The 25,065-nt window shown below is 40.1% G+C and overlaps 1 protein-coding gene and 1 non-coding gene across 7 annotated transcripts in view; one reads left to right on the top strand and one right to left on the bottom strand.

Annotated features, from left to right (window-relative positions):
• Positions 1-25,065, bottom strand: part of LRMDA (leucine rich melanocyte differentiation associated) — a 993,794-nt gene that overhangs the window by 198,866 nt on the left and 769,863 nt on the right. The gene's annotated exons all lie outside the window — the stretch shown is intronic.
• LOC120609926 (5S ribosomal RNA) lies at positions 1,943-2,061 on the top strand. Its single transcript, XR_005654855.1, has one exon. It is a non-coding gene; the product is annotated as a 5S ribosomal RNA (ribosomal RNA).

Below are 25,065 nucleotides of genomic sequence, written 5' to 3'. Positions count from 1 at the left end.
TACAAGAAGCTGCGGAGTCAGCACAGGCACAAAAACCTACTCTGCAGGGGCCAAGTGAAACTCACTTGCTTTACCCCAGTGACTCCCTGAGTCCCCACCCCACCCAACTTGCATAACACCCAAAGGCTCTTCCAGCCATGGAGTCATACAGGCAGCTGGCAGGCAGTCCCAGGACTTGAGGTGTATTGGTCCTTTTGCTAAGCCACCCAGGCCCTATAATGGGGGGTAAATGACCTCAGCTCACAGGTTGGTCTCTCCTACTTGCCTCCAGATCCAGTATAGGCAGCAACCACTGTGGATTGCTTAGTAGCTCCTAACAGGTAGCCCCAAGCAATCAAGGCAGTGGCTGACTTGGTCTACACAGAAGCCCCTCCTAAGGGGGCACAGAACCAACACACCCGAAGACTAGTGTCAGACCACAACAGAGCACCACCTGACTAGCCCCATAAGCGGTACAACTAAAGGACGGTCTCAATAGGTACACGAGACTTCTGAGACAAATCCCACTTCATGGGGTCAACTCCCCCACAGTAGCTCATACCCTGTGGGCGTGGCCAATCTCGATAGCCAGTCAACCTGCAAGTCAGTCCCATCCACTGACATACTAACAGCAATCTTGGCTTAGCAACAACGGGAGAACACACATAACCACACAAGGACCGTGCCCAGAGCCCCTGGTCCATGGGATCAGGGAGACCATACCACTGGACCACACAGGATACCTACTACATAAGGCCACCTGGTTGAAGCTCAGAGACATAACAAATCTTCCTAATACATAAAAATGAACACAGAGAGGCAAAATGAGAAAATAAAGAAACATTCTGCAAATGAAACAACAAGAGATAAAAGGACTAAATGAAATGCAGGCAAGCAACCTACCAGAGACAGAGTTCAAAACACCAGTTATAAGGATGCTCAACGAACTTAGGGGGAAAATAGATGATCTCGATGAGAACTTTAACAGAGAGATACTAAGTATAAAAAAAAGACATAGTAACCATAAAGAAGAACCAGTCAGAAATTAAGAATACAATAACTGAAATGAAGAACACATTAGAAGAAATCAATAGTAGAGTAGATGAAGAGAAGTATCAAAACAGAGACTTGGAAGACAAGGTAGCAGAAAACACCCAATTGGAACAGCAAAAGAAAAAAGAATTTAAAAAAAATGAGGAAAGTTTGAGAGACCTCTGGGACAATGTCAAAAATACCAATATCTGCAACTTAGGAGTACCAGAAAAAGAAGAGAGGGAGCAAGGGATTGAAAACCTATCTGAAGATATAATGACAAAAATCTTCCCTAACCTGGTGAAAGAAATAAACACACAAGTCCAACAAGAGCAAAGAGTTCTAAACAAGAAGAACCCAAATAGTCCCACACCAAGACATATCATCATTAAAATGCCAAATTTTGGAAACAAAGAGAATCCTAAAAGCAGCAACAGAAAAGCAGCTAGTTACTTATAAGTGTACTCTCATAAGAATGTCTGCTGATTTTTCAACAGAATCTTTGCAGACCAGAGGGGATTGGCACAAAATATTCAAAGTGATGAAAAACAAGAACCTACAACCAAGACTACTCTACCCAGCAAAGCTATCAGTTAAAATGGAAGGTGAGATAAAGAGCTTCCCAGACAGGAAAAAGCTAAAGGAATTCATCACCAACAAGCCAGAATTACAAGAAATGTTAAAGGGACTTCTGTATAAAGAAGAAGGGTTGGAGAAACCCATAAGTACAAATAATAAAAAGGCAATAACTATGTACCTATAAATAATCACTTTAAATGTAAAGGGATTAAATGTTCCAATCAAATGACATAGGGTAGCTGAATGAATAAGAAAGCAAAACAAGACTCATACATGTGCTATCTACAAGAGACCCACCTCAGATCAAATGACACTCACAGACTAAAAGTAAAGGGATAGAAAAGATATTTCAGTCTACGGCCATGCCACTCTGAACACACCAGATCCCATCTGATCTTGGAAGCTAAACAGGATAGGGCCTGGTTAGTACTTGGATGGGAGACCACCTAGGAAGACCAGGTGCTGTAGGCGTTAAAAAAAAAAAAAAAGATATTTCATGCAAATGGAAATATTAATAAAAGCTGGGGTAGCAATACATAGGACAAAATAGATTTTAAAACAAAAGCTATAATAAGAGAAAAAGGTCAGTACATAAGAATAAAGGGATCAATACAACAAGAGGACATAACTGGAGTAAACATAGAGACACTCCACATAAGAGCACCTACATATATAAGGCAATTACTGACCGACATCAAGGGAGAGATTGACAGTAATATTCGTAATAGGAGACTTTAATATCCCATTGACACTGATGGACAGATCTTCCAGACAAAAAAAAATCAATAAGAAAACAGCAGTCATAAATGACATACTAGACCAGATGGATTTAATTGATATCCTCAGAGCATTTCATCCCAAAGCAGTAGAACATACATTCTTCTCAAGTGCACATGGAACATTTTCCAGGACAGACCACGTGTTAGACCACAAAACAATTCTCAATAAACTAAGAAGTCTAAAATCATATCAAGTGTCTTCTCTAACCACAATGTTATGAAACTAGAAATCAACTACAAGAAAAAAACTGGAAAATACACAAACACATGGAAGCTAAACAACAAGCTACTAAACAATAAATGGATTAACGATGAGATCAAGGAAGAAATCAAAAGATACCTAGAGACAAACGAAAATGAGAACACAACTCAAAATCTATGGGATACAGTGAAAACAGTCCTAAGGGAGTAATTCATAGCAATACAGGCCTATCTCGAGAAACAAGAAAAATCTCAAATAAACAATCTAACCTTACACTTAAAAGAACTAGAAAAAGAACGGCACAGAAAACCCAAATTGAGTAGAAGGAAGGAAATAATAAAGATCAGATCATAAATAAACAAAATAGAGTCTAGAAAAACAATACAAAAGATCGATGAAACCAAGAACTGAATCTTTGAAAGGATAAACAAAAGAAAACTTTAACCAGACTCAACAAGAAAAAAAAGAGAGGACCTAAATAAATAATCAGAAATGAAAGAGAAGAAGTAACTATGGACTCCACAGAAATACAAAGGATTATAAGAAAATACTATGAGCAATTAAATGCCAACAAGTTAGACAATCTAAAAGAAATGAGTACATTCCTAGAAACATACAATCTCCCAAGACCGAGTCAAGAAGAAACAGAAAATCTGAACCAACTGATTACCACCAATGACTTTGAATCGGTAATCAAAAAACTTCCAAAAAACAAAAGTTCTGGACTGGATGGCTTCATAAGTGAATTTTAACAAACAATCAAAGAAGAATTAACACCTATTCTTCTCAAACTATTCCAAAAATCAAAAAAGAGGAAAGGCTTCTTAACTCTTTTTATGAGGTTACCATTACCCTGATTCTAAAAACAGGTAAAGACAGTACCAAAAAAGGAAACTATAGGCCAATATCTCTGATGAACACTGATGTAAAAGTCCTCAACAAAATATTAGCAAACTTAATTCAGCAATACATTAAAAATATCTTACACCACGATCGAGTTGGATTTATTCCTGGGATGCAAGGTTGGTTTAATATTTGCAAATCAATTAATGTGATACATCACATTAACAAATTGAAAGATAAAGGTCATACAATTATATCAATAGATGCGGAAAAAGCATTTGACAAAATCCAGCATCCATTTATGATAAAAAACTCTCAGCAAAGTAGGGATACAGGGGACGTACTTCAACGTAATAAAGGCCATATATGAAAAATCTACAGCTAACATTATACTCAATGGGGAAAAGCTAAAAGAGTTTTCCTTAAGATCAGGAACAAGTCAAGGATGGCCACTTTCACTACTTCTATTCAACAGAGGATTGAAAGTCCTAGCTACAGCAATCAGACAAGAAAGAGAAATAAAAGGTATCCAGATTGGAAAAGAAGTAAAGCTGTCATGATTTTCAGATGACATGATACTATGTATTAGAGAACCCTAAAGATTCTATCATAAAACTGTTAGAAGTGATCAATGAATTCAGTAAAGTAGCAGGCTACAAAATTAATATTCAGACATTGGTTGCATTTTAAATACCAATGATGAACTATCAGAAAGAGAAATTAAAAAAACAATCCCATTTAAAATTGCATCAAAAACAATAAAATATCTAGGAATCAAATTAACCAAGGAAATAAAAGGCCTGTTCTTGGAAAATTATGTCATTGAAAAAGAAATTGAAGATACAAATAAATGGAAGCATATACTGTACTCATGAGTAGGAAGAATCAACATGGTTAAAATGGCCATACTGTCCAAAGCAATCCATAGAGTCAATGGAAACCCTATCAGTATACCAATGGCATTTTTCAGAGAAATAGAATGAATGATTCAAAAATTTATGTGGAACCATAAAAGTTCCCGAATAGCCACAGTAATCTTGAGAAAGAAGAAAAAAGTTGGAGGTATCACAATATTTTATATCAAATCATACTACAAGTCTATAATAATCAAAACAGCATGGCACTGGCATAAAACAGACATGCGGATCAATGGAACAGAACAAAGAGCCCAGAAATAAATCCATACCTACATGGTCATTTAATCTATGAGAAAGGAGGCAAGAATATACAATGGTATAAAGACAGTCTCTTCAACAAATGGTTTTGGGAAAACTGGACAGATACATGGAAAAAAAAATATATGAAACCACACCACCTTCCTACATCATATACAAGAATAAATGCAAAATGGGCTAAAGATGTAAATGTAAAACCCAAAACCATAAAACTCCTAGAAGAAAACATCTCTTCAGACAAGGAAACAAAAGAAAAAATAAACAAATGGGACTACATCAAACTATAAAGTTTTGCACAGCAACAGATACCATCAACAAAACAAAAAGACAACCTATTGAATGGGAGAAGATATTTGCCTATGATGCATCTGACAAGGGGTTAATATCCAAAATTTATAAAGAACTCATGCAACTCAACGACAACAAAAAAATCAAGCAATCCCATTAAAAAAAAATGGGCAGAAGATTTGAATAGGTATTTCTCCAAAGAAATGAACAAACTAAATGAAAACAGAATCTCAGATACAGACAACAAACTGGTGATTGCCAGAGAGGAGGAGTGTCGGGGGCTAGGTGAAAGAGGTAAAGGGATGTAAAAGTACAAATTGGTAGTTACAAAATAGTCACAGGGATTTAGAGTACTGCAGAGGGAATATAGTCAATAGTATTGTAGTGGTTGTGTGTAGTGCCAGATGGATGCTCATTGGTGGGATCACTTCAAAAATTATATAAATGTCCAACCATTGCACTGTATACCCGAAACTAATATAAAGTTTTAAAAAAACTTTGAAAAACAAATAAATATCACAATAAAAATATATAATCTATATTTATATATTAAAATATATAAAATATATTATCTATATAATCTATATAATCTTTTTTTAAAAAAAGAAGAAATGGAGAAAAACTCTCAAAAAGTAGGAAAGGAACAAAGAGTTGTAAAATAAGAAAAATAAAAACATTAAAATTAGGGGAAATAGATAAAGGGCATATGAGAACTCTCTGTAAAACTAAAAATATTTCAAAGTAAAATGTTTTAAAGGTAAAGTTATTGGGAGAGAAAAGCTTTAATAGCTCTTCATTGCCTATAACTGCACTGTCCAATATGGTAGCCGTGAGATCATGTGGTTATCGAGCACTTGAAATGTGGCTGGTATAAACTGAAAAATGCTATAAGTATACACATGGGATTTTAAAGACTTAATATGAAAAACAAGAGTATAACACATATCACTATTTTTAGATTGATTGCATGTTAAAATAACATTTTGAATATATTGAGTTAAATAAAATATATTATAAAAATCGAAAAAAATAAAAAATAAATATTATAAGTTATACACTAAATTTATGGAAATGGTTGCCTCTGCCTGTGAGCAGAATAGGACTGGAGCTAATGGGATGTAGGGGAGCTTCTATTTCATACATAAGGTTTATTTCTTTTATTTGTAGACAAGACTTGAAACAAATATGTCAAAATATTAGAAAATTACAGAAATTTAAAAACTTTTCTATATTTTTGAAATTATCCAAAATTAAACATGAGCATTGAAAAAACAAAGACCCCTGTTTCATCTCTGATCCATTCAATCTTATAGTACTGTGAACCCATAATTACAGGAAATTTCCTCTAACAATTTTCCAGAACTTGTACAACATGGATCAGAGTCATCTCTGGTTGACTTTTTGTGATGAAATATCACATTTCTGTTTCTTCTAAAAGCTTTTGAGTGTGACAATAGAATGGAGAAAATTGATAAATAATAGTAAATATATATCTCCTTTATACCAAGGCTTAAAATCCTCATTCCAGCTTAGGAAGTCCTCTTGCTTAAGATTTGTCAAAGCATACTGAAGGTTTCTGTTCTCTTCTCCTACTCACAATTTGAGAGTTGCTAATAATTTTTTAAACTCACATCAATAATGATAATAGTCACTAATATACTGCACTCTGCAATTTCTATAATGCAGAAAGGAAGGTAGAACTTTGGCAACCTTTTTGGAAAAGATTCAACTAAAGTACAGTACTCTCTACAAGAGACTTGCAAAGTGAGAATTTTACTCTGTGGTTATAGAAAACAAATGTCTTTAGATGAATATGTAAAATTCAAGCCCCTTCCCATTGGATGCATTCTATGGAAACCTGCATCCCCATGGATATTTCTGAATATCATGGATGCCCTGAAAGAACATGATACAGACCACAGAAGGAGAGAGATTTGGCAGGCTTCAAAACAAGAAGGGGTGGCTACGAAGTTGTTTAATAGCCATAAATCTCCTACAATTTTTCACAAAATACCATCTAAGACCACAGCTCCACAACTCATTCCCCATCACTCAGCTCAAGTGGAGCGCTTTGGCATGCTCACTCACCCTTAAATCATACACCGCAAAAAGTGATCCTAGGTCTGGGAAATTTGTCAGCCTCTTTCAAGTAAAAGCAATCTTCACTTTTCATCACAATTCATTCCCTGAAACAGTGATATAAAGCTGACTCGTCTAAAAACACTTATTTTCTCTCATAAGAAAAAGCATCACTCATTTAGTTATCAAGTATTTAATAACTACTTATCACATGCCAAGCCTTGTGCTGGGAATACCAAGAAAAGTAAAACGAGGACCTTGGTTATATTTCCAACTCATAAAAAAAAAAAAATTATAAGCATGATTAATACCGGTTATTGAGAGTCACTAACTCATAACATGATCCTCTGTACTCTGAATTATCACAGAATTTTGTCTCTGACCTCTATTATGGTACTTGAACACATGGAACAGTAATTACATCTTTGCTTGTTTTTTATTCAAACTAACAAAGAGCTTCAAGATTAACTATATTAACTTCCAAGACTAACTATACTATTAATCCAGGTATCCAGCATGCTGCCAGAAAAAACGAAAGAAATCAATGCATGATGCTAAATGAATAAAACATTTTAATGTCAAAGACAAAACCATACACCATGATTGTAATTCGACACAAAAATGTGAGCCAAGTTGCCAGAATCAGAGGTAAAGACTTGCCAGCATCTGAAGAATTAAGTTGGAAGCCAAAGAACAAGCCTGAAGGTAGAGTCTTCCAATCTGCTCATAGGTCAAGGCACCAGGCTTTTCACTGTGAAGCAAGACAGAAAGCTTCCACCATAGATGCATTGCATTGAGAATGATGGACAGGGGTGGATGCAAGAACAGCAATACCTTGTCCAGAGCCAAGAGCCAAGAAATTGAGAGGAAAAAAACAAAAACAAAAACCAAACAAAGAACAGGTAAGATAGGTATGAGGGTGAGTCAGTAACCAAGGACCCAAGAGAGAGCCCAAAGGGACAAATGGCAGAACTGGGGTAAAAGCTGAGCATTCAGCTAAGTTAAGGAGCTAAAGTGAAATTCAGACCAGAAGGCAGTCAGAGAAAGGGTAGAGTGCAGGGTGGGGAGTGGAGGATGCCAAAGTCCTCTCTGGAATAAGGAAGCTATTTGTAGACAACAACCTGGAGCTTCCCATTGTTTTTATCTGATCTAAAGGGGGCCCAGTGTTGCCAGTTCTGGCACCAGGTCCAGAGTTGTAATTCAGAAATATTTATGGGAGGAAAGGAAAAAGGAAAGCTAGAATGCAGGTAGAAAGAACCAGGAATGGTTAAAGGAAGAAAGGGCTTCGACTTGGGCATTTCATGGACCTTTACGTAAATTATCAAATCATAGACTGTAACATTTTTTAAAGACCTTACAAATCATTTAGAGCAGTGTCTTTCAAAATATTTTTTAGCAGATATTTATATAATAAGAAAAAATAAGAACAATCTAAAGATTGGGCATTATGGAAATAATCATAATTTCATATGGAAACCATATAAAATTATAATATAAAAGAGAACTAGGTAAATATTTCACATAACATTAAGTGAACACAGTAAATATAAAAATAGTACATGAACTGTGATTTTTAAAGATATAAAATTTGTAAGAGTTAAAAGTTAATAAGCAAAAATTGAAAGATTTTTGTTACCAGTGTGATTTATGTCTCTGGCCCTTTGGGATTGCAATAACCAGTGGTGTCTGGAGTCAACCTGTACCAGCTGTGTCAGTTATTAAACACAGCCATTATTTAAAATGAAATTATGTACACTTAAAAATGGATAAATTACATTAAAAGTCAAGGTAATATAACTCATCACTTCCTACTTATTTTACAAAATTTTACCATTATTTATGCTCTTGGAATTATTTATGTCTATTGTATTTACATCATGAAAATGCTATGTAATGATGTCCTAGTTCACATTCCTTCTCAGCTCTTCAGTGATGTCACTTTGGAGCGTGACATCGGCCATGGTGGGACTATTTACAGCAGAAATTGGCAGATGCTACAAATTAGAGATTATTATTTTATTGACTTACTAAACTTAAGAAAGTGATAAAAAAAATATTAATGATGCAGGTTAAACTTAAAAGTATATTGTGTCTGTAGCCATTACAGTGTGAATAGTATAAAAAAATTAGACATATTTTTCCAATATTAAAAAAAATATTTGATTTAGTAAAGAAGTTGCTTATAATCATTGACAAAATGGTGAAGTTCTGACATATTCAGTAATAAAGGAAAATAGTTAATATTCATCATTTGCAATCTTAGGTTGGCCTGGATCCGTGAATTTGGCCTAAATAATCGAAAGCATTCTGTGAAGATCAATTGGCTGAATGGAATTTATAACAAAAAGTATTATACATTTAAATGTTATTTGTAAATTGTGTTACTTATTCTTTATATACATAAAAATTACGATAAGCTTATGTACACATATCCATGCATAATTCTTTTTCCAGAGAGCTGGTTCTTGAACATTTACCAACACACTATTATATATAACCCTTATTAAATAACATCTACAGCATGTTTGAGGCTATAGAGAAAAGGGCTATGTTATGGTTTAGAAATGGAAAGAGTAGTAAGAAAAAAAGCTAATTAAGCTTCAAGGATTCTGTCCTTGACTTATTTACAACTTGGATATCTTGTTTCTCTCTTTCCTATACTGGAATGCCTTACTGACCAAGATTTAGAGCCAGGCTCCATCTGGTTCTATGACCTTGGACAATTAAACTCTTTAAGCCATACTTTCCTCCATTGTAAAGTGATAATAGTAATAATAGTCATGATAATGATGGTGATGATAGTTAAAAATAGCTAACAGTTATTTGTGCTTACATTGTGTCTAGGACCATGCTAAACACTTTCCATATATTAATTTATTCAATATTCACAACACTTCCATGAGCCAGTTGTAATCCCTATTACTGTTGCACAGATGAGGAAAAATGGGGCCCAGAGAAGTTAAATAATTTGACCAAGTTCTCGTGTAGGATCTTGGGTTATTAGTACATGGCAGAGCTGGGACACAAATGCAGGCAGCTTGCCTCCAGGGGCTACTGTCTTAACCATTATGATGCTATATCACCTGTCTTCCCAATAAAGGTGAAGATTACATAAGGTAAGAGACAAAGATCTTAGCATTGCTCACTAAATATTAACTATGATTTATTTTTTCTTCATTCTAATTTCGTATAACATCTTATCTCTTCAGCTAGATTTAAGTTTCTTGAGAAGTAGGGCTGTTTCAATGTTTCATGGCTTCTCCTACCCTTCATAGTAGCTACGACAGAGACACGTACACCACTTGTAATAAAATATTTATTACATAAACAAACTTTAGTCCTCACTTGTCAAGCAGAAAAGCATTACCAAGATCCCTTCCAAGAGCAAAAATATTGAGATCTTTAGCCTAGTTATAATCTGAATTCACCCATAGACTCACAGCACTATTGTGATGGTCTATCTTTAGTAAATAGCTGCATGTGGCATTTCTCATCTGGGTTTTTAGGGCTGACTTAGAAATAATAATATCTCTTGGTAATCCTACAGGCTTGATTTATTTTGGCTTAAAAGAAGGAACTTGCCTCATGTGTCTCTCTTCCTCTCACGGAGATTTTTATTCTTGAAGGCTACAGGTCAAGTTCTGTCCTTGGAACCAAAGTAGTTTTCCAAAATGAGGTGGAGCCAGCTCTGTCAAGCTAGGCCAGATCTGCTGTCAGAGCCTTTACGGACTAGTTGGAAAGGTTTGAAGAACCCAGAGAGAGCTAGTATGTCTAAAAAGGCTGTGGGATTGGGTTTGGGTGCTAACAAACGAGGTCAGAAAAATAGGCCGAGACCAAATTTCCTTCTACGAATGGTACTGTCAGAGGCATTTAAACAGAGGAGTGGTATGATTTGATCCATGTTTTAGAAGCTTACTCTGCCTGCTGTGTAGAGAGTGGACAGTAGGAGGGCAAAGAAGAAAAGCAAGGTGGTGAGTTTAAAATATTAAGACCAACTGGTTGAAAATTCTGTGGTTAGTGTTATTGCACTGTATCCATCTGTGAATTGTGATACATCAATACCTATACATAAATCTTTGCACATTCTTCCAATTATTATTCTTTGAGACAAATTCCTAGAAGTGCAATTGATGAGATAAGAGAGTGTACATATTTAAAATTTGGTCCCTCTTGCTCAGCCACTTTGCAGAAGGGCTATTATTATTACCAGTTTTCACTCCTGTCAATAATGTGTTAAGAGTTCCAGTACATGTGTTGTGGTGATACTGCAAGGGTAACATATTCTGCACGTATTTCATTCATGTATCCATTCATCTCTCTAGTCAATGATTCAACAAATATTTATTCACCCACTTAGCCTTTTGGCAGATATTTATTGACCACCTACTAGGTGTCACCAGGGACTAGTGAAGAGAACAAGAGAGATACTTCACCACACCGACATTGCATATTTCTCATCCTTGCCAATCTGAGAGGTATGAAAGGTGTTAACTGTTTAGGGTACAGAATGGAGGAGACGTGGCTCGATAGTTTGAATGAAGAAATCATGGGGATCTTAGTAGGAATGGAGGGTGCAATGTTGCCATTACATACTCAGAAAGATATTCCAGCTCTGTTTACACAGCCTCTGGAGGTGGTGGGCCCAGTCCTGTGGCTTTCATTCAGACTACATCCAAATTGATGTTCACTTCTGATCCAGCATTTTATGAAGGACATTTACAAACTGGAGCGTAATCCCAGGTTAGTAGTGATTGGTATAATTCAGTGGACTTGGGCCTAGTTGAAGGAGCTGGAGTATTGTTTTAATGAAATGCAGTCATCTTCCTGAACTACTGGAAGAGCTGTCACATAAAAGAGAATATAGAATGATTCTGTGTTGTCCCCCAGGACAGGTAGACTTTAAAGGAAGAATGGAATTTTTGACTCAACATGGGGAAGACGGTTTTAGTAATTAGCACTGTTAAAAATGGAGAAGTCCTTGTGGCTGGAAGTATTCAAGCAGACTAAACGATGGTCTCTCCAGTGTGCTGTGGAGAGGACTTTCTGTGCTGAGTGGGAGATTGGATGGCATCTCAGCTTCCTCCCAGTTTTGAGGCTTGTTGTAATTTATTGATTCTTAAGATACCTGGAAGTTAGATGAATTAGCCCTTGAAATAAAACCTAAGACAAAAACAGACCCAGGCTTTCTAAAGAAGAGGAATAGAATTCTCTCCTCCCCACCAGCCCTCTTCTCTGTTTTGGTAACATTCCGTGGGAAGAAGGCCATGACTGGCTCATCATGGTGACTCGCCCCACTTCCTGTGAGCATTTAGAAGGAAATGGACAGCTAAGATTGCCGTTCCTGCTATCAGAGGCCAGGGAAGAAAAGTAGGGGTCATGGTGGGGAGAATCTTTTAACTATAGATCTCACCCGACTTCAGAAATTACTGGAGCTTCCAACTCTGGCAGTTCAGCTATTGACTGAATTAAGTTCTTAAATGAGCCTGCAGCTGTTGGTCACCATGTAGCTGAAAGGAAAGATTGGCAACACCCCATGTCTTGGTCAGGAACTGGAGGTTTAACCCTAGAATGGAACATTGCTTGGGCTTCAAACCTGGGGCTCTAGCTGGGCTCAGTAGGAAATTTGGAGTGGGTGGATGTGTTCAGCAGCCTTGTACTTGCCACCAGGCCCTTGAGTGAGACTGCTTTGACCTGGTCTCCTCTCCCTGCCTTTGGTAGTTCACAGTTCAGGGGAAGCCCCAGTTTTTCAGAATAAGACAGGCAGGACTGGAGGTGGGGAATGTTCTGTGACTGACCTTGGGCCCTTCACTCCCTGATGAAACTTGGTTATTGGTTTTGTACCAACTGCTAGACCTTAGGCCGGCCACAGTTACTCGGAAAGGAAGTGTTCAGGTTCAGGTTCAAGCCGTAAGATTGTAGCCCGTGATCTAAAGGCTTGGCCTGAAAAGGTATTTTTTAAATTGATTTTGAGTGATTTATTGAAAGGATGGTTTTGGTACTAATTTACATCCCTTAGTATTATCATACTTCCTCAATTCTTACATGCTGTGAAAAAAAAAATTTTTTTTTTTTACATTTCTAAAGTTGGAATGTCCCTCCAAATGCTGAAAATAAGTGATGGTCTCCTTAAATCACCTTAGACTTGAGCAGGTACTTAGAAAAGCACTGTTTATTTCCATGAACTTTCCCGAGGCTTTAAGTAACCAAAAACTAGTAACAAAGCTTCCTTCCCTAATAATCGAAGTGAAGAACTCTGTGGACGTGGGCATGATGGTTGTGATTCTTTTCCATTCTCTCCCACTGTGTGTTTCTGTTCCACCATACTGATTCCCACTAAGGAAGCAGAGGTTTGGCCTGAGCCTCCTTCCCTGAGGCCCATTTCCTCAAAAGTTAGGCCACATCCAACCTGCTGACAGATGGTTGGGCTGGTGCTCTTTGGGCAGGGGGCTAATGTGGGGTCCCCTCCACATTCTAGAGTATGTCTGTAGAACCAGAACAAGAGCAGTCAGCGTCTTACTTCCACATGCTCAGAAAAACACGGGTATCGCAGGACAGGGGTTACGTGAGGGAAAGGTGTTATCTTAGCAATGTCATTGACGCCAGTGGCCTGAGAGCCTGAATTGTTGCTACTCCTGGTAAGTATGACAGGGTGGTTTATGAAAACTTTGCTGTCTTTTTCTATTCCTAAGAACTTCTCCATTATGATAATCTTTTCTAAAAGAGCTATTTATAAAAAGCTATGGCTACATTCCTACTTCTGGCACAGTTTAACCCTGGTCAAAGATGATGATGATGGTGGTGATAATTGTCGTTAGGAAACCTCGACCTTTTACGTCACAAAGTAAGGAAATTGAGACTATTTTTTTGTAATGTCATTCTTTCCCTGTAGGTCTTGGGACCTTGTTAGGATGTTTGTTTTAGAACTTGATAAAGTTAGATTACTTAAATCAGGTCACCATAAAACCCTCTTTATAATACGTATATATGTATACAAATTGTATGTATATGTGCTACTTACTTATATGTGTATTCCTAGTCCCGTAGATGTCAGGGTCGCAACATGTAATTAACTCACTTCATTGTCCTAGCTACTCTCATGATCTGTTAATCCATGTAATACCATGAACAACATGGAAAGGCTTTCAGGACTTAATAAGCACTCCAGATATTTGCTCTGTCACCACTTCTCACATTTACCCCTAACATGCTTCAGAAGGCAGAAGAGAGAGAACATACACTAACTGGTACATGGAGGTGTGAGTTCCAGGGGGCAAATACAAAGTAATTACTTGGTTAATTACTTGGTTAGCTTCTAGGAATTCTTTATGGAAGAATATTTTGTCTGCATTAGAACTGGTCATCAGATAGTTTGTTTTCATCTCATTAGTGCCAGTGAAGTTCACGAATGTCTCTCAATAGGTAACAAGGCATTAAGCAACATTTTTTGGATAGCCCTTGCAAGAGCTTCAAGAGGGGTTCAGGTTATAAGGTTTTAAAAAGACAGAAGTCGCTGTATAAATTATACTCCCTATCTCTTAAGAAAATTTACCAATCCCTAATGATAAAATATAGAAAATTCCAAATAAACCAATTCAGTTTTTTGCTAAATCACATTGTGTTTGTGTGTGTGTGTGTGTGTGTGTTTGTGCTCTCCAGACATATGAAGATTCATGAAAAGGACCCTAACAGTGCTACAACTGCAGCACCTCCATCCCCACTGAAACGTAGGCGGCTATCATCCAAAAGGAAACTGAGTCATGATGCTGAGTCGGAGAAAGAAGACCCAGCACCTGCTAAAAAGGTCCTTTCTGCTCCCAACACAGATGCGCCTAACCACAGGACTTGTGGCAGAAATACCTCTAGTCTTTATTTTCGCAGTTTGGGGACCTGGCAGACATCCATCCTAAGCTTTTAACTTTTGTTTTTTCACACTGTTTTGTAAAGTGTCTGCAGAAAAACGTACCTTTGCGCTTCCTCTGTGGAGCCTCCTCGCTGAGCCCACTGATGAAATGTAGAGCTTGCTCCACTGTTTGGTGCTTTTTTTATTTTTTCAGCTAGAATGGAAGTTTCATAAGTGTTAGGGACTCTTTTGTCCTCTTTTATTCCCAGTGCCTGTCAGATGCTAGGTGCTCTTATAAATATTTGTTGAATGAATGAGTGGGTTGAGGGTGAATAGAAGGATAGGTGGACGGATGGATGGTAGAATTCAGCAAGTATTGTTATATGAATAAAGGACTGGTCAGTAGCATTTTTAATACCTAGGAGGGAGGCATCCTTTTCTCTTTAGATAGCCTCTGGATTTCATGTTGTCTTCAGAAGCAAACTCATGTGGGAGGCCTCTTTCATGACTTCACTTTTTTTTTTTCCCCCTAAGATGGTGGAAGATGGGAAGTCAGGTGACCTGGAAAAGAAAGCTGATGAAGTTTTTCACTGCCCAGTATGTTTCAAGGAGTTTGTTTGCAAGTATGGACTGGAGACCCACATGGAGACCCACTCAGATAACCCACTAAGGTAGGAGAAAGGGTGGAATGTACCTGTCCCCTGGAAGCTCTTTTCCATTCCTGTTTGTTCTGGCATATGACACATCCTTATTTCCCATTACTCCACACTCAGCTGAAATGACTTGGATATGATGACGTTAGTAAGGCCTTTCAGAATGGTGTGTGGTGTGGGGAAGAAGTAGGGCTGAAGGGTGTGAGAGAAGGCGGCTGTAGCCACAGGATGTGTTTACTGAGGTTCAGTCTGCTTCCTTCACTCTCAACGAGGCCCCTGAAACCATCACCACGAGCTCCTGGTGCATGGGGAGTCTCCTCTCACAGGGGGCTTTTGGGCAGCAGACACATTGTCTTCACAAAAGGTGTTGCAACCCACATGATTGTTAGCTGTGCATGAGTTTGTAATAAGGACACGAAAGGCATACCAGCTGTCCGTGGGTGTTTGGACTGGACTGGACTGGTAGCACAGAACACTAAGAACGCATTTTGGGATAAGTCCAAGTTCTATTTTGCGTAAGACATTCAACCTAAAGTAAAGCCCATCACAGAAGAACAGTGATAGGTAGGTGCTCGTTCTGCTGGTCTAGCTTCAATTTTAGGACTCTACTGGTTTTAGTTTTTCTGATCCTCAGCCTCCCCAGGCAGAAAACGTAGATGGTAATGTGACTTTCCAGCAAAGTGTGGGGTTCTGAGGGGCAGGGTACTCAGCTTTCTTTCTCTATCTTCTCTGAGAACTTTTTCATCAGGCAGAAAGTCCTGTGTTCTTAGCTTGGAACCTCTTCCTGCAGAACTGCCACTTTTAAAATCTATGCCATAGTTTTTAAGCACTGAAAAGAACAGCGCCATCGGGGAATCTCTGGTACAGTACAAAGCTGGAAAGTAGCATGTCTGCCAGGGTCACCTAGGGCAGAAGCGAGCACTTACATGGCTGCAGCTTGGGTTTCAGAAGACGGCTTGGGAGGGTAGAAATCTGGACATCTGTGTGTGTGACTCACCGGTATATGGACCACATTTCCTTCCTGAAGACACGTGTTTGGTTGCGACTTAGGAGTGAAAAGGTCTGAGCAAGCCGAAGAGAGAAGACGTTCATGTTGGATGGGGGGAGCCTAATTGTATAGTAACTTAAAGCCATGTCAGATATCATAATCCTTAATCATTATTAGCTTGACCTTTCTCCATTAAAGGGAAAAAGGATTTATGAAGAGTTTTAACCACTGAGCAATTGAAGTGCTATAAAATGTCTTTACATAACTCCCCCGTCTGAGGAAGTTGCACGATGTGTGGGAGCGAGCATGGACCTGTTGTCCAGACCCCTGGATCCCAGTTTCATCTCTGCTCACTTGGGACTTCGACCAGCTGCATATGAACCTCGAAGGAGAGCTGGACCAGATAACCTCTGTGTTCCCTTTCAGGCCTTAAATTCTGTGATTCCAAAACCTGTCTCCAAACAGTTGTTCTTCTGTCTACCAAGAAAAAGCATTTAGCTCTTCTTTGTATAGGGCCTATAGTTCTGTGAGATTTACGAACTTGTCTTCATGGTTTCATTAATGTCCACAGCATCTCCAGGATGTGGGCTTGTGGTGGGTGATGAATATTAAATAGTTCTCTAGACTGAGGACCTGAGCAAAACAGAGGTGAAGTTACCAGATGAGCTTCACATGGCCAGTCACGGACAAAGGCAAGGATAGCGCATAGGACCCCCAACTCCCATTTCTGCCAAACAGCCTCTGACCGAATACTGCAAAGTAAACACACTGCTCCCTCCTATGTTTTATTTCACATCATACTTTATTCTGTGCTCAGATATCATTAAGAACTACCCATTTGCCCCCTTTCAGATAATTCTATCCTACAGGGAAAATAACTTGACTCTCCAGAGAGATTTCTGGGTAACTGCAGCCTCCACAACACCGTGTATAGCAGTGGGAGATGAAAGTCTCAAGTCTCCCCTTCTTAAATGCTAGCCTGGACATGGGTATGGATTCTTCTGGAGCAGGGCCTTCTGGACGAGCACCTACTCCGGAGACAGGCTGGGCTTGCTACCCAGGGTGGATTGAGATAGGAATTGCACTGACACTGGTTGTTCCTTTCTGCACAGTTTGGTGGTTAATTCACTTATCATTATCATGACTCCAAGGCCACCAGAGTAGTCAACAGGCTATGAATCTGAAACTTAAGTCCTGCCTGTTTTCCTTGCCTACTCTGTAGTTTGGTGAGGGGTTGACTGGAGAGTTTTTGTTGCCTGGCAGCCTTCCCTCTCACTGGAGCCCCTGGACCATGCACCCAACAGTGCCTGGCAGTGGCCATTAAGAAGGGGTTGCCTTGTGTCCATTGTGGGGAACAAGCAGGCCGTCCCCTGTCTAGTGGCTTTTGCTAGGTGGGGTGGGGCTTATGTCTAGAAACCAAAAGGAGTTGATTACAGAACATAGTTAATTTCCCTTTTCTCCTTTCTGCTCTGCTGTTCCACATAATAGCCTGCTATCAGAGGGAGGCCATTGGGGCAGGCAGGAGCCGGCAGGGCCCAGCCAGGCAATGAACTGTGACAGGAGCTAGTGGGAGAAACTGCTTGTTAACCCAGAGCTAAAATAGACACCATCTCCATTTGCAAACCCCAAAGGCAGCAGAACCACAGTGGGATGGACGCTACCAGTTTAAACAGAAAGTTTGTAACTCAAAACAGCTGTTGGCTTCTCTCTCTCCTGCCATTACACCCCCACCCCCAAAGCTGGCAAGGTGCCTGTTGTTCTTAACAAAAAGTATTGGAAATCCAAACTTGTATAAATGCTGAAGCCGATCTCCATTCTCTTGTGTTTTAAATTAATGAAGTATCAGCATACAGCAAAAAGAAGACACGAAGCTGCTTGTACTGATTCTTGTTCTTGGTATCCGTTATTGCTTGCACCCTGGCATGACCAGAGATAAATCAGCCCCTCTGGACAGCTCCCCAGACAAGGAGAAACACAGGGCTTATTGAGAACTGGCATTTGGAATTGGAGGTGACAGACAAGAGTGTTCAGCGAGCAGGTGGATGCAAAGAGGACATCCCTATGCGAGGATATTTCAGGGTGTTGAATGTCTTCCTTGGTTATAAGAATAGAACAGAGTAACAGGCCGTACACTGCTGCGAGTAAAGTTAGCTGAGAGGGAAGTCCAGGTCAGCACTGACGAGTACAAGTAGGATGAGAGCCATGTGTATCATTTTAAATTTTCTAGTAGCTACTTAAGAAACAGGTGAAATCGATCATGCTTTGTTGATTATACCAGTATGTTCCAAATATAATGTCAGCATAGACATGGTATAAAAATTGTCAGTGATACGTTTTACATTCTTGTTTACATACTAAGTCTTTGCAATCCAGGGTGTGTGGTTTGATCACAGGCCATCTCAGTTTGAACAGGTGTATCTCAAGTGCTCAGCAGCTCACCATACAAGTGCAGGTCTAACACAAGGCCACCTATGGCAGAGAGGGTGCCAAGGCAGCGGCTTTGCTTCGGAAGCCCCTGGCCTTATGTATGAATGGCTTCTCTCAGGCTGACCAGGGCAGAATGGCCAGAATGGCAGCTGGTCACCGTGGCAATATAGCTGCAGCTGGGGGCAAAATTTGGCAAAAGCTGTATAATCTTACATGGTTTCTTGATTAAAGGAGATAGGGTAATAAATAATTTTTAAATTACTTTAGTTAAAATGGACCCAGGAAATGATTGAATGCTTATTATGTGTCAGGCATTTGACCAGACTTGAGGAAAAAAATGGTGACATTGGAGATAGGGCCCTTTATGGACCAGTAAGAAAACAAGTAAAGGAGTGGTTATAAAACAAAGCAAAGGGGTGGGGGGTCCCTTTATGGCCAAGGGGTGCATGGGAGCCTATTGTCCAAACAGAGGGAGCCTGATCTGGCGGCTGGGGTGAAGCTTTCCTCAGCACTTTACATCAGATGTCATGGGGCGCTTCACTGCATTTCCTCCAGTAGAGGCCATCCTCGCTCTGATCAAATTATTGATTTTGTCTGTGAGGTGATTTTAAATTTTAACGTGATGCTCTTAAATCTATGCCAGAAATTAGTATGTGGGGAACCCAAGTGGGCTCTGACAGGCATGGCTGTGTGAGGGGAGGTTAAGTGCTGCTGCAGGCGTGGAGGGTAAGCTGGGGGCCACCCCTCATGTTGGTAGCAGAAAGAGGTACCAGAACCTTTCATCTGGATTCTTGAGTGTTCAGCTCCCTTTACTGTATCCCCCACCTCACACATACACCCATCACCTGCAGGAAGACCCTCAAACTAATTAACATGGCATTGATCCCATGCTTGTTAAGTGCCATTCTAAAAATAGGGAAAGAGTATAACAAAATATTTGTCAGCATCTTGTATTCAAGAGTCTCAGGGGTCTGAGACTCGGCCAGGTGGAAGTAGATTTAAAAGGATGCTGGTGGCTGAGGGTGGAAGGCAGGACATTCCTTCCTCCCCCTTCTGCCCCCACTTCCCAGCGGGCCTGGAAGCTGGAGGCACCTTTTTCAGGACTGCCCTCTCTCTGCCCTGCCCAAGGGGCCTCTGTGACTTGGGCTTACCCCAGCCACCTTCTACCCCGCCCCCACCGCCACTGTTGTGAAGTCCCTAGACCTGCCCTGGCTTCACGCCACACTGGTTTGGTTGAACAGTCTGAGCAGGGTGTGCAGGGTGGTGGATTCCTGGGTGTGGGGAGGGCAGGCTGCCACCCGCTGCTGGCCAGAGCCCTGTCACAGGGCCCGCACTGTTGCTCCCAGCAACTGGGAGAGATTAGTGCAGCTGTTGGATGTCAGTTCTCGGCTGGGACAGGGCTAGAGGGGAGGGTGGGCTCAAGGAGAGAGGAATGTCTGAATTGGGCAGGGCTCCGAGGAGAGGTTGTTTGTACTTAGCCCTTCTTGCCTCCGGAGACAGAGCAGGAAAAATGAAGCATGAAATCCCTTTAAAAAAGGAATGTCAGTCTCTTGATTAAAACACTATAATGAGCAAGAAATCCAGTATCTCAGGGAGGTGGTGAGGGTCGAGCAGCAGCTTTCTCAGCATGATATTTCACAGGTTCTGATGACGGGCTGGGCTTCATGCTAAGAAAGGCTCCCAGTTGAGCCCCTGTCCAGTGTCCAGGCATTAAGAATGTGGTATGAGTTATAGAAGGAGCTGGGCATCTGCAAATAACTGTCCTCTGAATGGACAGCTTAGCAGTGTAGCAGGGAGTTAAGCCACTGGCTGCATCCCAACTGCCTGGCAGCTCCACGGCCTCAGGCAAGTTGAGACTTGGTTTCCCCATCTGGGAAATGGATTTGAAGATTCTTGTGAGGATGAAGGGAGCAATTCACAGTCCTTAACAAGAGCTAAATGAATACTATATTTGGAATGTGTCCTTTTTAATATTTTAAGGCTTGCAACATTTATAGTTACGGTTATAGTTATGGTTTTGTGCCATTCTTTGGGTGCCCCATTCCAATGAAACTGAGAAGTCAAATTCTTCCCAGGTTTCTCCCAGGTACTATATACTTGACAGGGAACATGAAAGCAGGTTGTCCTTTAGTCTTTATTGTTATAAAAAGCCACTTTTATGTAGTTTTGCTTTTGTAACAATTGGGAAACTGACTGACTATTTAAATTTGGTTTGAGTCCTGTCTACCAAATTTTGTAGTCCGCCTGTGTTGAAAGCCAGATATTTAGAAGCTTGAAGAGACTTGATACCTTTAAGTAAGAGAACCACCATCATTTTCCTTAGATTGTTGGGGAAACCTGAGATTCTAAAGAAATGTGTTTCCTGATGTTTGAAATTTGCCAAAGCATTCTTTTGAAAATATGTTTAGCATAGGAAAAAAATTATTTTTGCCCTTGATGGGGTCATCTGAAGTCCCTTAACCTGCCATGATGGTAGAATTGATAGAATGATGTAAAAGTAAGCCACCCAAGCTTTTATCGTTTTGGGCTACTCTGAGCTGTTTTTGTTGACTTCAGGGTTTTCATCTTGTTCTGGAGAGTTAAGGTCACCAGATGAATAAAATATTATGGTAGCAAGCACTGGGGAGGAGCTAATCCCATAATTGTTTAGCCACAAGTTTAAAAAAAAAAAAAAGCTTTTGGTGGCCTTGTTTTCCATTTCTGTAAATCCCATTGCTGATAAATTTGCCTCCCGGCCTGACTCTTTAATCTTTTATGTATCTACATGCTTTCCTTTCACTTCAGCATCTTTGGGAAGGTGGTTTGGGAAACATGCTTCAGTCAGTGGTTATCAGGGCTGATACCTTAAATGGTGACAGTTTTTTTTCAGATAAGTGCCATCAAAACTGCTGACTACTTCAGGCTTCTTATACCCTTACTCTGTACACAGAACGCCAATACCATAATAGCACATCACATTGCATTTCTACCCCAGCCCAAAATTGTGCGCAGTTTTCTTTAAAAAAAAAAAAAGAAAAGATCATGTGTGCCTCTGCCTCATTAGGGGATCAATTATAGTACATGTCAGTTCTCAATTCAATGACTTTAAATCTCTTTAACTTTTTTTTTTTTTTTCAAGACTAGTAGATCTGACTATTAACAAGAACATCATTCATTTATTGTAAAATCCTTTGAGAATTGAAAGGACAAACCCTCAGCTAAGGAGAGTATTTCCTTACCCAATGGGAGCTGGCTTGTTCTAGCCCTTACTTTGCTGTGGCAGCCAGAGGCAGAGATTGAACACTGGCTGGCAGGTTGGGTCTCTCTCTGTGCCTTCAGAACCAAGAGCAGTTTGCTGTTGTAGAAGTCAGACTTCTATGACCGTGTCAGTAATGCATTCTTTTCCAACGCTGCCAATCTCAAGGCCGTTGCTGGTGTGCTGTGGGATTTGGTCATGTGTTTGATTTCCAGAAGAGAAAGGACAAGAAGGGTAAAAGTATGTGTTGCAGGCTCTCTGTGGTGCCTCCCTCCAGCCCCCAGTGTCGGCTTCCTCCATTCCTGTCATCTGTCTGTTTGTATACCAGGGGCCACAGTGAAAGCTGGGCTAACCCCTCTGCATGCTGCCAGGAGCCATTTCCCTGCCCTTGGACCCCTGCCTCAATCCTCTCCTGTATGTGCTACACACCTACTCATGCCCCTTCAGTGACATTACAAGTGGTACTAAGGGAGGGAGAGAGAGAGAGAGGAGATAAGCTGCAGGCAGCTGTTTTTCCCCTCTGCTGCTCGAGAGAGCTCTGACTTGTGTGCTCCCAAAACTATAGCTCCTCCCTTCCCACCCACCCCTAACAGAGCTGCTGGAGCCCCTGCCCCAGTTTTAGGAACCACCATGACAGAGCGGCCCTACGAGAGATAGAACCCATGGTTCAGGGGCTAGGATGTCACATGTAGTGGAGTGGGGAATGCTAAAATCTACTCCAGTATCCTAAATTAAGTTTTCTTACTCTGTTATAGCAGAATTTGCTAACATGTGCTGAAATATAGGTGTTTTCTGGGTGAAATAGGCTCTGGTGAACTGCCTTGAGGTACAGAAAAACTATTTCTTTGAGCAAAATGATTTAGCATTCACATACCAGTGATAATCCTTTTGTAACTTGAAGACGGGCTGAATGCCTACATTAGCATGCATCCCTGTGTTTCATATGTATCTCACCTTTATTTAAATTGTCTTTTGCAGTTTTACACTGATGAATTTTTATTTTCCTTAGAGTAACCTATTTCCATATGTGATTTAAGAAAGCAAGCAGGTTTTGTTTTTAGAACTAGATGGGGTTCTATTAGTTTGTTTAAATCCTATAGCTAGATAGATACACTTTCTCCCAAATGTATTTGTTACTGACAGCGAAGTTTCCATTTGGAAAAGTTACCCTCAGTTTCCCAACATAGGGCCATCTATGTTGCCATAAAGTCAGAAAGCAGCCTCTTGGGTTTGTAAAATTTCCCTCTGGCACATCGTCAGAATCACTTTGCAAAATGAAATTGTCCTACAGTGCTCCCCTCTTCTGTGACTCTAAGTACAGTTACAACACAAGTACAGTTCTGCTCCATCAAAATATTTTGCAACCATGTTTACGAGTTCCTGGCAGAGTTGAGAGAGTCCCCCAAACTGGGGTAAGGGGAGAATAGTAGGGACCACTTGACCAGTGGCTGTGGCCTTAATGAAGACTGACAGGCCCAAGCAAGGTTAGAACGGTGCCTGTGCCAGCTCTGCATCTAGCAGCATCGCTTACAGATGTACAGTGACCTTCATTGTCCTTGAAGAGCCTCTTAAAAACAAAGTTGCAAAGCATTCTTCCTGGGGCCTTGGGAGGGCTGGTTAAACTAGAGTGTCTCTGGCTGACAACGCTGATTCAAATGTTCCTGGGTGATGGGTTTCCACACTGGTTTTATGTAAGATCCATCACCAGGTTTCGAGCGTGAGATGGGAAACAGTGTTTTCCTGTGGGGTTTTTTTTATTCCTTTTGCCCAGCCTCACGATGTGCTTCTGGTTTCAAAGCAGATTTTTCTTCCTCTGCTGTTTTCAAGCGACTCGTTTGTGGGTTGACATTCTTTATCTTTTCAGAAGTGAAATGGGAGCACCTTGGTTGAAATCCCATGAAAATAGAGATGTGAAGTTGTAGATCTAAGGCCTTACTTAGACTTTATTAGAAGGTTCTGAGTGGGCATGTGGGCTGGGATGGTACTCACTTCTCTTCATGAGCTGTGGCTCCAGGAGGGGTCGCAGGGGGTGGCGAGGAAGCTGGTGTTGTATGTAGGACAGAGGGTTGACCAGGAAGAACGTGCGTTTCTCCCCATGAGTCTCAAGATTAAGCAGAAGTAGTAGAGACAATTGTGAAGTTCTTGAGTGAAAAGAGAGAATACTTGCTTTTGAAATTAAAATTCTGTTTTCCTGAATTTTCAGTTCTAATTGCCAGGAAATGAGCTGTTTCTGATTTTTTTGTTGTTGTTCCTAGCAATATAAAATAATGGTTAAATTTGAAATAGCACCTTATAGTTTTCAAAGCATGTTGATATCTGTTATTCACAGTAACTCTGAAGATCCCATATTACAGATGAGGGAAACAGAGGCTTAGAGAAGGAAAAGTAAAGGGCTCCATCAGGCTTGTAGCTTAAGATGTTTATAGATTAGAAATCCTTTCACTTAATTCTCACTATAATTTGTTTTCCACACTTGTTTAACTATGAATCGCCTGGCGTGCTCGTTCACATATAGATGCCTAGGCCCATCCTCTGGTTACTTGGATTCTGGTTTCCTAATAAAGTCATGAGGGGATTCCTATCAGGATTGTTTGGGAAATTTTGCATAGCAGGCAACTGAAATGCAGAAATAAGTCGTCCAAGGTCACACATGCTGTACTTCCCCTCCCAGAGTCTCTAGTCCCTGTGCCCATCCCCCCATGGCTCCATAGTTGCCTTCCACAGAGGACACAGCTTGTGGCTGGCACTGGTTCACGCTGCCTTGTGTTTATTGAGTACCTACTATGTATGAAACGCTGTCCTAGATGCCAGATGTACAATGACCTTCATTTGCAGCTAAACAAGAGAATAGAGGAAGAGATAGACATGTAGAAATAAGTGATGAAAATTCAGTGTTACTAAAAATTCATTGCCACAATAGAAGTGCAGCACATTCTGATGGCTCTATTAAGAGAGACTCTCTTTTT

The sequence above is a fragment of the Pteropus medius genome, unplaced genomic scaffold (assembly GCF_902729225.1).
Source record: "Pteropus medius unplaced genomic scaffold, Ma_sr-lr_union100, whole genome shotgun sequence".
Taxonomy (NCBI): Eukaryota; Metazoa; Chordata; class Mammalia; order Chiroptera; family Pteropodidae; genus Pteropus; species Pteropus medius.
Note: the sequence above shows the minus strand (reverse complement) of the source record. Positions and strands in the feature narration are given on the sequence as shown.